Source organism: Podarcis pityusensis (genome assembly GCF_964106645.2).
Source record: "Podarcis pityusensis genome assembly, chromosome: 7".
In the NCBI taxonomy this organism is placed as follows: Eukaryota; Metazoa; Chordata; class Lepidosauria; order Squamata; family Lacertidae; genus Podarcis; species Podarcis pityusensis.
This window is the reverse complement of record NC_138031.1, coordinates 90,963,802-90,980,299: the sequence shown is the minus strand read 5'-3', so window position 1 is coordinate 90,980,299 and position 16,498 is coordinate 90,963,802. Positions and strand designations below refer to the sequence as shown.

Genomic DNA, 16,498 nt, shown 5'->3' with positions numbered 1-16,498 from the left:
AACCCCTTCTCTTAGAATCAAGAACTACTGAATTAGAGGGTGCTATGAGAGGTTACACCAACCAACTCCCGATCTTGGAACACTTTTCTTCATATTGCTCTCCACTGTTCATCACATACTCAACAACTGTGAGTCAGTTCTGCATAAATACAGACAGCACTTTATTTGTCCTTTTCCATTGACCCCTGACATCAGCTATGGAGTGCTGGGATTTCAGGCACTCCTCCCGGACTCCCAGTCCGGTACAGACATGCTGTGATTACTGTAAGTCAGCAGCAAAGCAGTTAATGCTCTGAGGACTGCAAAATGGACTCAGGCACATTCCAGCAAAAATTACCATTTTGTACCTGATATTTTCGCAACCCAACATTCATTTGTAGCAGTATTGTGCTATCAATCCATGTGCATTCCAGCTGCATGACTCCTATTAATTTTAATAGAAGTCAGGAGAATAAAATGCTGAGCAAAGCACTTTGAAAATGTGTTCCATTCTAGGGGAATGTATTGCTCTGCTTTGTGCAGGGGGACATCTTTAGAAAACAGAGCTGAATGCTGCATCATTTCAATAGCTCACGCCTTTGTGCTGACTCCTAACAGTGGGGCTCTCTGGCTGGTGTAACATTGCCATAGACAATAGGCTTCTTTACTGAATAAATGACCAGAATTTATCGACCTGGAGCAGACAAAAAATCAGGAGAAAATAATGTTATAACATTTGCATGTTATGTTATTTGGGAAAGATAGATAGAGTGCAGAGGCTCAGACAATCTTTTCCTGAGTAATCCCATCCACAGCACTACAGTTACTGTGGCACTGTAGACAGTGGCTTGAAGGCCTAACCAGTCTATTAGACAGAATGAAATTTGGTTAGTCTGTGTTTAGCCAGCAGGAAGCATAATGACACCAGCTGCTGGTCTTGGGCACCAGCTTCAAGGCCAGTTCACACATGCATGTACATCCAGAACTGTGCCGAATTGTGTGGTGTTTGAGCTTGCTCTGCTCCCCTTTTCTTCCTGCCCAAAGGACCTCTACCTGGTCCTCAGAGCCAGTGTGTTATATGGGGCTGGGCCTTTGCAGTGGCAGCCTCTCTTCCTCCTCACCTGCTGTCCAGCAGCTGCTACGAGCTGCCCAAGGGAGGAGGCCAGCAGCAGCAGTCATGCAGAAGCAACAGGGTGCTCCTCACAGCCACCATTTTCACCATCGTCATCACTCAGGACAAGTGTCAGTTCAGCCTCCTCTGTGAGCTCAGCAGCAGCACTGGTGGAGGAAAGCGACACTGCAGGATCAAATCAGAAGCCGGGATGGCTTTTGTAATTCTGGGACTGTCCTGGGAAAATCGGGACATTTGGAGGGTATGATATCCTCCAATCCACGGCATAGCATGGCTTGCTGGTGCCCAGGGCAGGCATGGGGATGCACGTGTCGGGGAAGGGGCACAGAGGGTGATCAGATCCCACCGCGCCAGCCCAGCACTCACTGCTGATGCTGTAAGAGTGACCCTTCTCAGCGGAGCCAAGTGCAGCCACACTGTATCACCTGCTTGTCCAAGTAGGGGGAGCCTGGTCAGCTGACACAGGCCATGGTGGATGAATCACTCTGATGCCAGCAGAGAGGAGCTCTGGGCCAGGACATGCCTGTGTTAGGGGCGGCTGGTTTGCACCCCCTCAAAAATGTGCAAGGGCTATGGCCTCACTAGCACCCCCACACTATGTCCCTGCCTCCAAGTAGATCAAGCCAGCATATATCTTGTCCTTACAACAACAACCCTGTGAGGCAGGTTAGTCAGTGATAAATAAAAAATTGTCCAGTAGCAGCTTAGAGACCAACTAAGTTTGTTCTGGGTATAAGCTTCCGTGTACATGCACACTTCTTCAGAAAGCTTATACCCAGAACAAACTTAGTTGGTCTCTAAGGTGCTACTGGACATTTTTTTATTTATTTCGACTGCGTCAGACCAACACGGCTACCTACCTGAATCTAGTGACCTTCAGGGTTCATGATGGATTTGAAAGGCAGATTATCCTGGCTGTTCCTATAAATATATTTTTATTAAGTTGTGCATAACAAATTTAAGTTCAAACAAATCATTCACCTCTTCATTTAGGATTCTCTGAATCCTTTGACCTCCCACCACCCTTCCCTGGTTTCCATTATCAATCTCCCCCCCCCCCCATGCTTTTCTTATTTTCTCTAATTTGTTAAAAGAATAGTAATACACTTGCCATGGTTTTTCGTACATTACAAGCATTACTCAAATCCTGCCAAAGTTTTTAGTTGTTTACAGTGTTCTCTTAAATATAATTTTTTTCCCATTCCTTAAAATTCTTATCTTCCTGGTTGCTGATTTTCCCAGTCATTTTCGCCACTTTGGCATAGTCCATCATCTTCATCAGTCATTCGTCTCTGGTTGGAACTTTGTCTTCTTTCCATCTCTGGGCCAGTAGTCTCCTAGCTGCTGTCATCGCATACATAAATAATCTATCCTGGATGTTCCAATGCACTACACCAGGGGTAGTCAACCTTTTAATACCTGTTGTTGTTGTTGTTTAGTCGTTTACTCATGTCCGACTCTTCGTGACCCCCTGGACCAGAGCACGCCAGGCCCTCCTGTCTTCCACTGCCTCCCACAGTTTGGTCAAACTCATGCTGATAGCTTCGAGAACACTATCCAACCATCTCGTCCTCTGTCGTCCCCTTCTCCTTGTGCCCTCCATCTTTCCCAACATCAGGGTCTTTTCCAGGGAGTCTTTTCTTCTCATGAGGTGGCCAAAGTATTGGAGCCTCAGCTTCACAATCTGTCCTACCTACCGCCCACTAATGAATCTTTCCTTTCCTCGTTATCCAGATAATTCTCTAATACTTTGCTTTTGCTCTTATTTAACTTAAATCCTGCTACCTGCCTTAACTCCTGTATCATCTCCAGTGCTTTTACTGCACTGGAGTCTGGATCTTGAAGTGTCAACACCAAGTCATCAGCAAAGGCTTTTAATTTACAGTGGTGCCTCGCAAGACGAATGCCTCGCAAGACGAAAAACGCGCAAGACGAAAGAGTTTTCCGTTTTTTGAGTCGTTCCGCAAGACGAATTTCCCTATGGGCTTGCTTCGCAAGACGAAACGTCTTGCGAGTTCTTGCGAGTTTGTTTCCTTTTTCTTAAGGCCGCTAAGCCGCTAAGCCGTTAATAGCCGCTAAGCCGCTAATAGCCGCTAAGCCGCTAAGCCGCTAATAGCCGCTAAGCCACTAATAGCCGTGCTTCGCAAGACGAAAAAACCGCAAGACAAAGAGATTCGCGGAACGGATTAATTTCGTCTTGCGAGGCACCACTGTATATTGTTTGGATCCTACTACAGTGGTGCCTCGCAAGACGAAATTAATCCGTTCCGCGAGTGTCTTCGTCTAGCGGTTTTTTCGTCTTGCGAAGCAACCCTATTAGCGGCTTAACGGATTAGCGCTATTAGCGGTTTAGCGGCTATTAAAGGCTTATCGGCTTAACGGATTAGCTGCTAAAAGGCTATTAAAGGCTTAGCAGCTTAGATAAGGGGGGGGGAGTGAAAAAAAAATCTCAAGACTCGCAAGACATTTTCGTCTTGCGAAGCAAGCCCATAGGGAAATTCGTCCTGCGAAGCAACTCAAAAACGGAAAACCCTTTCATCTAGCGGGTTTTCCGTCTTGCGAGGCATTCGTCTTGCGGGGCACCACTGTACTATACTTTTAATTTGTTCTTCTTTTCTTATCATACTTAAAAAGACCTCAAGGACTGAAATAAACAGCAGAGGGGAAAGTGGGCACCCTTGCCTGGTATCTTTCTCAATTCTAATTTCCTCTGACACCACATTATTTACTATGATTTAAGCTTTTTGTTCATAATAGATTGCATTAATACCATTTAAAAATCCTGACCCACCCTACTACTTTCTAAATTTTGTGTCATAAAACTCCAAAGTACATTGTCAAAGGCCTTCTCCGCATCAATAAACGTTAACATTGCTTTACAATTTTTTCTTGCTCTTAACTTTTCCAGAATATCTACTATATTCCTTATATTGTCTTTCATATGTCTACCAGGCAGAAAACCTGCCTGGTCCTTGTGAATATATTCTGACAAGACCTTCTTCAGCCTATTGGCCAGTAAGCAAAAAATTTTGTAATCCACATTGAGTAGGGAAATTGGTCTGTAGTTTTTGACATTGGATCTATCTTGGTCTTGTTTTGGAATCAGAGTAATATAAGCTTCCTTCCAGGTTTCAGGTGCTTTGTCCTCTCCTATAATCTTGTTGCAGACTTCTAACAGTGGCTGAATAAGCCAGTCTTTCAATGTCTTATAGTATTTTGCTGATAAACCATCTGGCCTTGCCAAGTTGCATTGAATTTATTACATTTTCTACCTCTTGTCTTGAAATTAGTCCATTTAGTAGGGTCTTTTTACTTTTGGGAATCTTCTGCAAACCATTTTTGTTGTTGTTTAGTCGTGTCCAACTGTTCATGACCCCATGGACCAGAGCACGCCAGGCACTCCTGTCTTCCTGCAAACCATTAGTTCTGATAAATTGCTCAATTATAGCTTTATCTTCTTTACCTTTTTTATACAGCTGTTATACAGAATTACTATTCTGAAAGCATCTTCTTATGTCCACAGGGTTCTCAACAGACTTTCCTTCTGTTACAGTATTTTGTTTTTGCCTCTTTTTTAGTTGCCAAGCTAAAAGTTTTCCACATTTATTTGCAGATTCAAAGTTCCTTTGTCTCATCCTCTTTAACTTCCATTCTATTTCTTGAGTAATGATTAGTGAATATTGAGTCTGTAGTGCTTTAATTTCCTTTTGTGTCTGCAAATTCTTTGGGTTACATCTAAGGATCTTCTTTTTATCTTTTAGTTGGTCCAAAATTTTATCCTTTTTCTCGTTCTAAATCTTTCTCCTAATTGAATTTTGTTGGATGAGGAATCCTCTCATTACTGCTTTACTAGCATCCCAAATAACCCTTGTTTCCACTCCATGATTCATATTGATCTCAAAATAATCCTTTAGAGCTTTTTGGGCTTTATTTACAATTTGCTCATTCCTCAACAAGTCATCATTCATTCTCCATCTGAAAGATCCCTGTACGAACATTTTCATTTCCATAAAAACTGTGTTATGATCTGAGCAAGTTTTAGGGCAAATTTCCATTTTTGATACTTTAGGAACCAGGTCCCTGGATATCCATAAATAATTGATACTCAAAAATTATTGGTTTGCATCTGAATAGAATGTGAAGCTTTTTTCCATTGGATTCCTGACTCTCCATATATCTGACAGATCAAATTTGTCAGTTATTTAAAAAAAAAAGTCTTGGGTAATCTGCCTGCATTCACTATTTTCTGTATCTGAGTTCTGTCCATTAATGTGGATGCCACTCCATTCAGATCTCCCATTAAAATTAATTTATAATCCAAATGTTCCAAAAGGCTTTTTTCCAAGTTCTTTAAAAAATTCTGCTTTGCCATCATTAGGTTCATAGATTCCCAATAACAAATATTTTTCACCTTGTGCTGAAATTTCCACTGCAATGTATCTTCCCTCCTCATCTTTAAAAATCAGTTTTGGATTCCATTTTTCCTTGACATAAAACACCACACCTCTTTTTTTAACTTTATCTGAAGAAATAAATTCTTGACCTAATTTCTTATTGGATAAAATTTTTCTGTGTAGTCTTGTAATATGGGTTTCCTGTAAACAAATTACATCCAAATTTTGCTTTGCCAAAACATGATAAACCTGCCTCCTTTTCTGAGGAGAATTTAAACCATTAACATTCCAAGAATAAATTCTCAAAGCCATGATGATAAATTAAGGAGTCACTGCTTCCACCCCTGACAACTGTGAGCTTTCCAGTCCAAGTTCAACCGAGTACTTTTGCAGAAATCTGTCTTTCTCTCCAACAGTCTTAATTCTTTGCTTTCTTTCTCTAAATTTGAAGGAGAGACCTTCTGGGAATTCCTACCTAAAGAAGATAATTTTTCCTCCTCAAAATATTAGCCAAATCTGTGAAGTTTGATCTCTGGCTCAAGAAGTGTCTAGGAATTTATTTAAAGAGGACGATAGCTTTGTCCTGAATTTTTAGACCTTTTTTATAATGCAGCCCCAAAATGGTATCTCTCTGTTCTTTGGTCTTAAAGACCACTATACAATCATAGGTACCGTATTTTTTGCTCTATAAGACTCACTTTTTCCCTCCTAAAAAGTAAGGGGAAATGTGTGTGTGTCCTATGGAGCGAATGCAGGCTGCGCAGCTATCCCAGAAGCCAGAACAGCTAGAGGGATCGCTGCTTTCGCTGCGCAGCGATCCCTCTTGTTGTTCTGGCTTCTGAGATTCAGAATATTTTTTTCTTGTTTTCCTCCTCCAAAAACTAGGTGCGTCTTATGGTCTGGTGCGTCTTATAGAGCGAAAAATACGGTAATTTTTGAGTCCTTTTTGGGGGCCAGAGGTCTACTTCTTCTTTTCTTAAGTTCCACCACACCACAAATTGATCTGTCAACCACTCCTTGAGTCGATCTTCTTCCTGTTGTCGAGAGACACCTCTCAATCTTAGATGGGTTTCCCATTCCTTCTTCTGAAGAAATGCAATCAAATTTGAATTTTCATATTTGATGTCTCAAGCTGTGTGAGCCTTGTCTCATGAGTTGTGACCTCAGTCTTTACCTCTTTCAGTTCCACACTTAAGTCCTCAAACTTTTTATTTAAATTTTCTATGCCCTCTGTATTGTGATTTATGTTGTCTTTAATTTCATTCAACAGTTGCATTACAGATTCCTCAAAGAGTGCACTTTTGGAGCCTCGTCTTGCTGTTCCCCTCTCTGCTTTCTCAGCACACATAATTGCTCAGGAATTTCAAGGTCAATCCCACAGTAAGCGGGGAAGAAGAGAGAAAACAGGTTCCCACAACAATCCCACAGGTGTCAGTTTCAGGCAGCAAGCAGCCTCTCTATTTGTTATTACTGAAAGGCAGGCTGTAAAAATTTTTCTCAGTCCCTTTTAATATTTAAAAGGCAATCCTGGAGGTGACAGATACTTTTTGTTACTTAAAAGCAAGTCCAGGCAGCAGCAGGATACAAAATATCCAAGTCAATGGAAACGAAATTTGAATGTTTCCTCTTCCATTGTGACGTCACAATGGAGTCTAGCCTTTCCCTACCGGGAGGTCCGCTACAAAATGAAGACACTTCTTTATATTAATACACAGTCTCACAGGGTTTTTGAGAATAAAAATAATTTCCTCTCCTTCCCCCTGCAGAAGGGGGGCTTTGGAGTTAACTTGCAAAACTTTCTTTTCTCTCTCAGGGCTTTGGTCCACGTTTACCGACTCTCCTTTAATTCAGCAAAAGGGATCGACCTCCATTTTTAAATCCCTTTCTCTCCTAATTGTGGTCTAATTTAAGCTTTATTCTTTACTCACAGTTCTGAATTTTTAGTGCTTTTTTTCTGGAGGAATTGGCCGCTCACGATTGCCAGACACGGAGCTTCGTGCTGTGAAGGAAACAGTCGTTTCCGCTGTGCCGTGTCTCCAACCCCACTCGCTCTCGGGCTCTTTACGAGCTTACTGGGGAGTGGGCGAGTCACCAAAAGGCACCCAGGTGCTCAGAACGCCAGACTGGATTATTGTAACTCACTCTACGTGGGGCTGCCCTTGAGACTGACCCAGAAACTCCAGCGGGTGCAGAATGCTACGGCAAGACTCCTTACGGGGTCCTTGCCGTGGGATCACATTCATCCAGTGCTATACTGGATGCACTGCCTCCCAGTGGAGTACAAGATCAGGTTTAAGGTGCTGGTTTTAACCTTTAAAGCCCTATATGACCAGGACAGTCATATCTACGTGACCGCCTCTCGTGGTACGTCCCATGGAGGACCTTACAGTCTTCAAATAAAAACATCTTGGAGATCCCGGGCCACAGGGAGGTTACCTCAACCAGAGCCAGGGCTTTTTTGGCAGTGGCCCCGATCTGGTGGAACACTCTGTCACAAGAGACTAGGGTCCTGCAGGACTTGACATCTTTCTGCAGGGCTTGCAAGACAGAGCTGTTCCACCGGGCCTTTGGCCAAGGCACAGTTTGACCCCCTCCTTCTGTAATCCTCATAGAACTCTAGACCAATGGTTCCCATTAATTTGACTCTGAATTGATTTTAGAATGAATTGATTTTAGAATGTATTTCAATTAATTGATTGTGATTTTATGTAAACTGTGTTATTTTTACTGTTGTTAGCTGCTCTGAGCCTGGCTTCTGCTGGGGAGGGCGGGATATTATTATTATTATTATTATTATTATTATTATTATTATTATCATCATCTATAGACCCAAACCCCTCCTCAGCCATTACATTTTCTGTATGATGCTAAGGTTGCCATATGTCTGGAATTTTCTGGACTTATCCAGAATATTGCAGTTGGCAGCAGTCTCTGGGCGGAAATCGGCAAAATATCTGGGAAAATCCAAATGTATGGCAACCCATGTCAGCAGTGTCATTTTTGCCAATTTCCCATAAAAATAGCTCAAAAACATCCATTTTTGTTATTCCACCAAAAAGCTGAACTTTTCTGTCCAGATTTTCACTGTTTGAAAAATGGCAACCCTAATTTGGGCCAGTAACTATTTCTCAGCCAAACCTCTCTGAGAGGGACATGGTGAAGATAAAGAGAATTGGGTGGGGGCACAAGAGATGCATCCTTGATCTCTTCAAGGAAGGACAAGATAAAAATTAACGATGATTATATTAATTTATTATCATTTCTATCATCGGAAGTGCCATTTGAATCAGGTACTTCCAGGCTCACACATGTGCTCCTGGTGATTAAGCTGCACCAGCTCTCAATAACACAAAATGAGGATTCCTATAGTAGATCTCCTACTAAGCTGGCAATGTAAACAGTTCTTCTTCTTCTTCTCTCCCCCCCCCCTCATTCTTTATATTAGCACCATACTGGATTCTCAAATTAAGGCATTGCGTAAGGACAGACTTTAGGCCCATTTTACAGGTTTGACAAAGAGTGTGCTAATCAACAGGGGCTTTTGGCCAAGCACAGCTCTCTGCTAAGTGTACATATGCAATTGGTGTTTCTGAATCCCTGGTGGCTGCACAGTACATGCTGCTTCCTATCAAACTAGGTGGTCAGGTAAATGTAGCAAATGTGACAGTAGCTTTTAAGTTAATTCCACACATTTTTAGATAAAAAGCTATGCCATGCAGAAGTTCCTCAGCCTAGAAAACCTGATGTCAGCGAGAGGACAGAGTTGGAACTTTTCTCCCTGGCTTCCAATTTTGTATATGGAACTGGCCGAGCTCAATACATTTTGGCACCTAAGTCAAACCAGAAAATGGTGCCCCCTCCAGGATCCGCATCAGGATCTGCTGCCTCTTTGGATCCTGCTGCCTGAGGTGGTCACTTCACCTGGCCTCATGGGTGGTACAGAAAGACATTTTCAGATGGAGGAACATTCAGATCTTCAGTGTGAATAAAATTGGGCTATACAGATTGGCCACATTGGTAAGAAATATGCTCATGATGTCAGTTGAGCTGGCCTTCCCAAGATTCTAATCCAGTTGGGTAATACACACAAAATTTGCTGACAGACTGCACAGTTTACTTCTACACATCCATTTGGGTTTTGTTAGGAGTCACATAAGCCACCATGTCTAGTGGCGTGTGAGCATCATGGTTTGAAATGGAATCTGCCCAAGCTGTTTCCTAGACTAGCTGTCAGAAACAGCATCACCCACTAAAGAATTCCATTTCATTTTTCTTTGCCTAAATATAGTTTATTGAAAAAGAAAAGAAAAACCAGACCAGTGGTAAAGCTATGCATTTTCTGCAACATTCAGTGCCAAATAAATATAAGCCCGCATTCAACATTGTCAGGGGTTCAGGAGCAGAGGCAAGGGCAAGGGAGGAAACAGAGAGCGAGGGGGAGGAGGCAGAAGAAAAGATGAGTGATGACGACGACCCGAGATCTCCGAGTCTTTCCAGTGAATCAGAAGATTCACAGAAAGGAGCACCAGTGGCCAGGGCAAGGGGGGAGCCTAGGGGGACACCCCAGGAAGATAGAGCCAGAGGGGACTCAGAGGGGAGCAGTTGGAAATCGGGACCAGCGTCACCGCCAGAGAGCAGGGAAGAGGAAGGGCGCCAGGGATCAAGCGCTGGCAGCTCACAACAGGGGGGAGGGCACGAGTCAGGAGTGGCCACACCTCCATCGGGGAGCGAAGAAACGGTCAGACGGAAGGTGGAAGGTTGGGCGCGCGAGCCAAGTTCAAATGCACAGGAAGGTGGCGCAGTAGGCAGCCCGGAAAGGGAGCCAGGTCCTAAAGCCCGCCGAAAGGAGGGAGAAGAGTCAGGGGGGTCAGCGTCAGCGTCAGAGGAATCCCGGAAGGGAGAGACCCCGGGGGGCAGAGGGACCCAGAGAAGAACAGTCAGGCGGAAAAGGTGGAGCAAGGCTAGGATATTAAGTTGGTGTACAAGGGGCGGAGACTCAGATGGAGCTTCGCCGATCTAACCATGAGACGTAGAGTTGCACGCAGCAGCTTGAGAATGGAAACTGTAACTCAATAAAGACTTTTATTTAATGATCGCTGGCTAGCGTGATCCTCTGTGAGCTAGGATCTGGAAGCAGCTCTGACAGTAAGCTCCATCTCTAAATTGTGGGCATCTACGTCCTCGCGGAGAGGAGAGAAAGCGGGTGCCTACTAGCGAGCTCACGAACGGCAGACAACATGACGGCCGAACAGCAGATAGTGGAACTCAGAGAAGCAGTGACACGACTGAATGCCGAGGCTCTTGCATCCAGGAAGAGAGAGGAGGACGCAGCTGCCGCCTACAGGGATCTCCAGGTCAGGTTGGAAGTGCTTACGAAGCAAGGGCAACTGACACCCAAACCGGAGGGGATTGGGTTGGGGAGACGAACAGGCGGTCTGGTCTCTCACTTCGATGGGAATTTGCAACAGTACCCCAACTTTAGAGCAGATGTAATGTGTGCACTGCAACTGCTGAACAAAGACTTTAGAGATGAGCAAGAGAAGGTGGGATTCATCATGTCCCATTTGCATGGAGATGCTAAAGCATGGCTGCGCAATTTGTGGAGAGATAAGGATCCGGCGCTCCAAAATGCGGATGCCTTTATTAAAGCGATGGATGGGTGCTTTTTATCAAGCATTGACGTGGATCTTGCTCGGCAGGAGATACATGGACTGAAGCAAGGGAGGGCCAGCGTAAGGCAGTACCATGCCCGCTTTTTCGCTTTGGTCAGTGCCCTGGAATGGGACAGAGATTCGGCTCCTGTAAGAGACCTGTTTTGGGAGGGATTGCACGGCTCGGTTAAAGATGAAATTGCGAGGGGGGAGAGACCCCGGACCACGCAGGAGATCGTTCAGAGGGCGCTGGCGGTGGGGGTGCGGCTGGAAGGACGTCCGTGGAGCAGGGACGAAGGGCGTGGAGGGCGCGAACCAGCCAGGGGCTCCTCCTTCCTTCCCAGAGAAGCAGCGCGTGCGCAATCCACGCCTCCGCCAGGAGGAGGAGCGGAACCTATGGAGGTTGGAGGTGCAAGGGCTCAGTCAGCAGCCAGAGCCCTAGCACCGGCAGCAGTGAAAGCGAAGCCTCCTAGAGGGAACAGGAAGTGTTACATCTGCGATGATCCACAGCATATGGCGAAAGAGTGTCCCCAGAGGCTCCACAAGCACACTGCAGCCTCAGCAATGGTAACTGCAGCAACGCAGGAAGGACAACCACAGCAGGGAAACGAAGGAGTCTGGTTGGAAGAAGAGGCACTGGGGCCCAACCAGACGTGTCAGTGAAGCAGTCCCCAGAGATTTTACAGCCCATGGACCCCCTCCCGCCCAAACCGGTAGTGAAGCTCACCGCGTCGCTCCAGCTGCCCAATGGAATCACCATGGACGTGCCAATCACCATTGACTCCGGAAGCAATGCGGACTTTATAGGGCAGGACTTTGTCGACCGGCACGCTATACAGTTGCTGCCTGCCACGCTGCCCCTGCAGGTTGTCACGGTGGATGGCAGGGAGCTGCTAGGGGGGCAAGTGGTGAAGCAGACGCCACCAATGGTGATGCGACTTGGGAATCACAGGGAAATCATCAGCTTCAATGTCACTCAACTATCGGACACGCCCATTGTATTGGGCATGAGTTGGCTGGACAAGCACAGCCCGACGCTGGCTTGGTACCAGAGGCAGCTGACCTTCGGCTCTTCCTTTTGCGCTGAACACTGCATCGTGCCCAGGCAGGAAGGAGGGGAAGAGGAGTCACAGCTGCAGCTAGGCACGCTGCAAGCGGTTCCCCACAAGTACGCAGAATTTTTGGAGGTTTTCTGCGAGAAAGAGGCAGACAGGCTACCCCCCCACAGACCATATGACTGCAAAATTGACCTGCTGCCGGGGGCGGCGCTGCCCAAAGGGAAGCTGTATTCCATGTCTGAGGACGAACTGCAGGAACTCAAAGAGTTCATAGATCATAATTTGGAGCGCGGTTTCATCCGAGAGTCCAAGGCAGCGGGGGGCAGTCCGGTATTCTTTGTTAAGAAGCGGGACACGCCCCAAAAAAGACTTGTAGTGGACTTTCGCATCTTGAACAGTGTGACCAAGCCATCGGACTTCCCCATGCCCCGAATCGACGACCTCCTCGCAAAGGTACGGAAGGGCAGAGTGTTCACCAAGTTGGACCTGCGAGGGGCATACAACCTCATTCGCATGCGGGAGGGAGATGAGTGGAAGACAGCCATGTTCACGCCCCTGGGCACCTACGAATATAGAGTTATGCCTTTTGGATTGCAAAATGGCTCCCACGTTTTTCAAGCTTTCATGCATCACGTGTTGGCGGGGCTCCTCTACAAGACGTGCGTCTGTTTCTTGGATGACATCCTGATCTTTTCGGAATCGCAGCAGGAGCATGACAGACACGTCAAGGAAGTGCTGAGCAGGCTACAGCAACATAGGCTTTACGCCAAGCTGGAGAAGTGCCAATTCGACGTGACCGAGGTGGATTTCCTGGGCTACAAGTTGTCTGATAAAGGGCTCGCCATGGACAGCGCCAAGGTCCGAGCAGTGTTGGATTGGAAAAGCCCACGCAACCGGAAGGAGGTCCAACGGTTTGTCGGCTTCGCGAACTTCTATCGCAAGTTTATCAAAGGCTTTGCGATGCAGACAGCGGCCATCACGGACACGCTCAGCTCCAAGAAAAAGAAGTTCATCTGGACAGAGCAGGCGGAGCAGTCCTTTCAGGCACTCAAGCGTCTCTTCGCGTCGGAAGAGCAGCTGCTTCATGTCAACCCCAGCAGGCCGATGAGGGTGGAGACAGACGCTTCGGACAGAGCCGTGGGAGCAGTCCTGCTGCAGAAAGACCCGCAGGGGGTTTGGAGGCCGGGAGCGTTTTACTCAAGGAAGCTCAGCAAGTCCGAACAGAACTACACCATCTGGGACAGGGAGTTGCTGGCCATTCATGCAGCGTTCAAAGCGTGGAGGCACTTCCTGATCGGCGCCAAGCACACGGTGCAGGTCTGCACGGACCACAAGAATCTGGAGCACTGGCGCACGGCACAGTTCCTGAACCAGAGGCAGATACGTTGGGCTGAGTTCTTTGCGAACTTCGACTTCCGAATAGAGTATGTCCCGGGGGACACCAACATCATGGCGGATGCTCTCTCCCGTAAGCCACAGTATCTGGAGGAGGCAACGCCAGCGGCCGCCATGCACATCTTCGCACCGACAGTGTGGGCGTGCGCGGCGGCAACAGTTGACCTGGATGCGGTGCGACGAGCGTTGCAGGATGACTCCTTCGCGCAAGCAAAGATGGCAGAGGTGCACAGGGGCACGGCAGCGACCGACGAGTTCCAGCTGCGAGATGGTTTGCTCATCCGTAAAGGGGCCATCTACGTGCCGGGAGACGAACTTCGCGCCAAGGTACTGCAGCAGCTGCACGACGCGCCCACTGCCGGGCATTTTGGCAAGGAGAAGACGGTGGAATTAGTAGCCAGAGACTTCTGGTGGCCCGGAATGAGAGGGGAAGTCGCGGACTACGTGGCGAGGTGTGACACCTGCCAGAGGTCCAAACCAGTGCACAGACCGCCGGCCGGACTGCTGGAACCGCTGCAAACTCCGTTCGAGCCATGGGAGAGAGTGGCCCTGGACTTTGTCACGGATCTGCCCAGCTCGAGGGGCAAGACGGCTGTGCTGGTGGTGGTGGATTTGTTCTCCAAGATGGCACATTTCATTCCGTGTGCGAAGGTGGCCACGGCGGAACAAACCGCCAAACTGTTCATAGACCACGTGTTCAAGGTTCACGGTCTGCCGCGGTCTATTCTGTCCGACCGAGGGCGACAGTTCATCTCGAACTTCTGGCAGAGGCTGATGGGCTTCCTGAACGTCAAGATCAACCTGGCGTCGGCTAGACACCCGCAGACCAACGGGCAAGCGGAGCGGGTCAATGCCATCATGCAGCAGTACCTGAGATGTTATGCGAATCAACAGCCTGCGACGTGGGTGGATTACCTGCCTCTCGCCGAGTTCGCCTACAACAACACGAAGCACGTGTCCACGGGGGTCACGCCGTTCTTCGCCAACAACGGGAGGCACCCTAGAACCTTCCCGGGACTGGAAAGAATGGGGGAGGGGGAGCCGCAGACAGCAGATGCGTTCGCGTCGGAGTTGCAGGAGGTCCACGATCAGCTGCGGCGGCACCTGGAGCTGGCTAAACACGCATACAAGGTACAAGCGGACAAACACAGAAGGGTTGGCGAAGAGATCCATGTGGGAGACTGGGTCTGGTTAGCAGCCCACGCAGTGCCGGCCAGGTCGTTGGCGAAGAAGAAACTAGGGCATAAACAACTGGGGCCCTACCAAGTCGAAGAACAGGTCAACCCGGTGGCTTTCAGGCTGGCTCTTCCGGAGGGTTCCAGAATGCATCCGGTGTTCCACAGATCGGTGCTCACTCCCTACAAGGCACCTCACAGGTTTCAGGAACCAGGAACGGCACCGGGTCCGCTCCGAGAGAGAACCGGGCAAGGGGGAGTGGCACAGGAGGAGCGCATCAACGAAGTCACGGAGATTTTGGACTCCAGATGGGGGGAAGAGGGGGTAGAATACCTTCTCGCCAAGGAGGGCACCCCGGCCAGTGCCAACAGCTGGGTGCCGGGCTACGCTTTAGACGAACCTCTGCTCAAAGAAGAGTTTCATGCCCTCTTCCCACATAGGCCAATGCCAGCAGACTTTTTCGACGACTGGCTTTTCACGCCCACGCTTTCAGCCAGCACGTTCCGGGGGTTCGACTCGGACGAGGAACCGACACGAGACGCCCGTTCCCCAGAGGGGTCACCCTCGGGATCTGCTTCAGAACCCTCGTATTGGTGGGATGATCGACCAGAGGAGCAGTTCCGCAGAAGGTGGCTGGAGGGTCCAGGACGAGCAACGTCTCCAGAAGGCAACGAGGGAGAGACGGACATGGACGTTTTCGGGGACGACCCGGGTTTCGAGCACGGCGGCACAGAGATGGAAGCGGAGGTGACCGTCGTCAACGAGAGCAGGGAGGAAGAACCGGAAGACTTCGGATGGCGGCCCGCCACGGGAAGCGAACTGTATCCGACATTCGTTCCCCTGACACAGCAGCACCCAGATCCCGCACCGGAAGGAGGGGAGGGGGGAAGAGGGGGCTTCGAGGGGGGGATGGATGTCAGGGGTTCAGGAGCAGAGGCAAGGGCAAGGGAGGAAACAGAGAGCGAGGGGGAGGAGGCAGAAGAAAAGATGAGTGATGACGACGACCCGAGATCTCCGAGTCTTTCCAGTGAATCAGAAGATTCACAGAAAGGAGCACCAGTGGCCAGGGCAAGGGGGGAGCCTAGGGGGACACCCCAGGAAGATAGAGCCAGAGGGGACTCAGAGGGGAGCAGTTGGAAATCGGGACCAGCGTCACCGCCAGAGAGCAGGGAAGAGGAAGGGCGCCAGGGATCAAGCGCTGGCAGCTCACAACAGGGGGGAGGGCACGAGTCAGGAGTGGCCACACCTCCATCGGGGAGCGAAGAAACGGTCAGACGGAAGGTGGAAGGTTGGGCGCGCGAGCCAAGTTCAAATGCACAGGAAGGTGGCGCAGTAGGCAGCCCGGAAAGGGAGCCAGGTCCTAAAGCCCGCCGAAAGGAGGGAGAAGAGTCAGGGGGGTCAGCGTCAGCGTCAGAGGAATCCCGGAAGGGAGAGACCCCGGGGGGCAGAGGGACCCAGAGAAGAACAGTCAGGCGGAAAAGGTGGAGCAAGGCTAGGATATTAAGTTGGTGTACAAGGGGCGGAGACTCAGATGGAGCTTCGCCGATCTAACCATGAGACGTAGAGTTGCACGCAGCAGCTTGAGAATGGAAACTGTAACTCAATAAAGACTTTTATTTAATGATCGCTGGCTAGCGTGATCCTCTGTGAGCTAGGATCTGGAAGCAGCTCTGACAAACATGAATAATGCAAAGCATCACATTTATGCAAATG

General features: G+C 48.4%; 1 protein-coding gene across 1 annotated transcript in view; it reads left to right on the top strand.

The window, feature by feature from the left end:
* The window catches only part of LOC308481001 (uncharacterized protein), a 424,851-nt gene that overhangs the window by 199,666 nt on the left and 208,687 nt on the right, over nt 1–16,498 (top strand). The window lies entirely within an intron of this gene.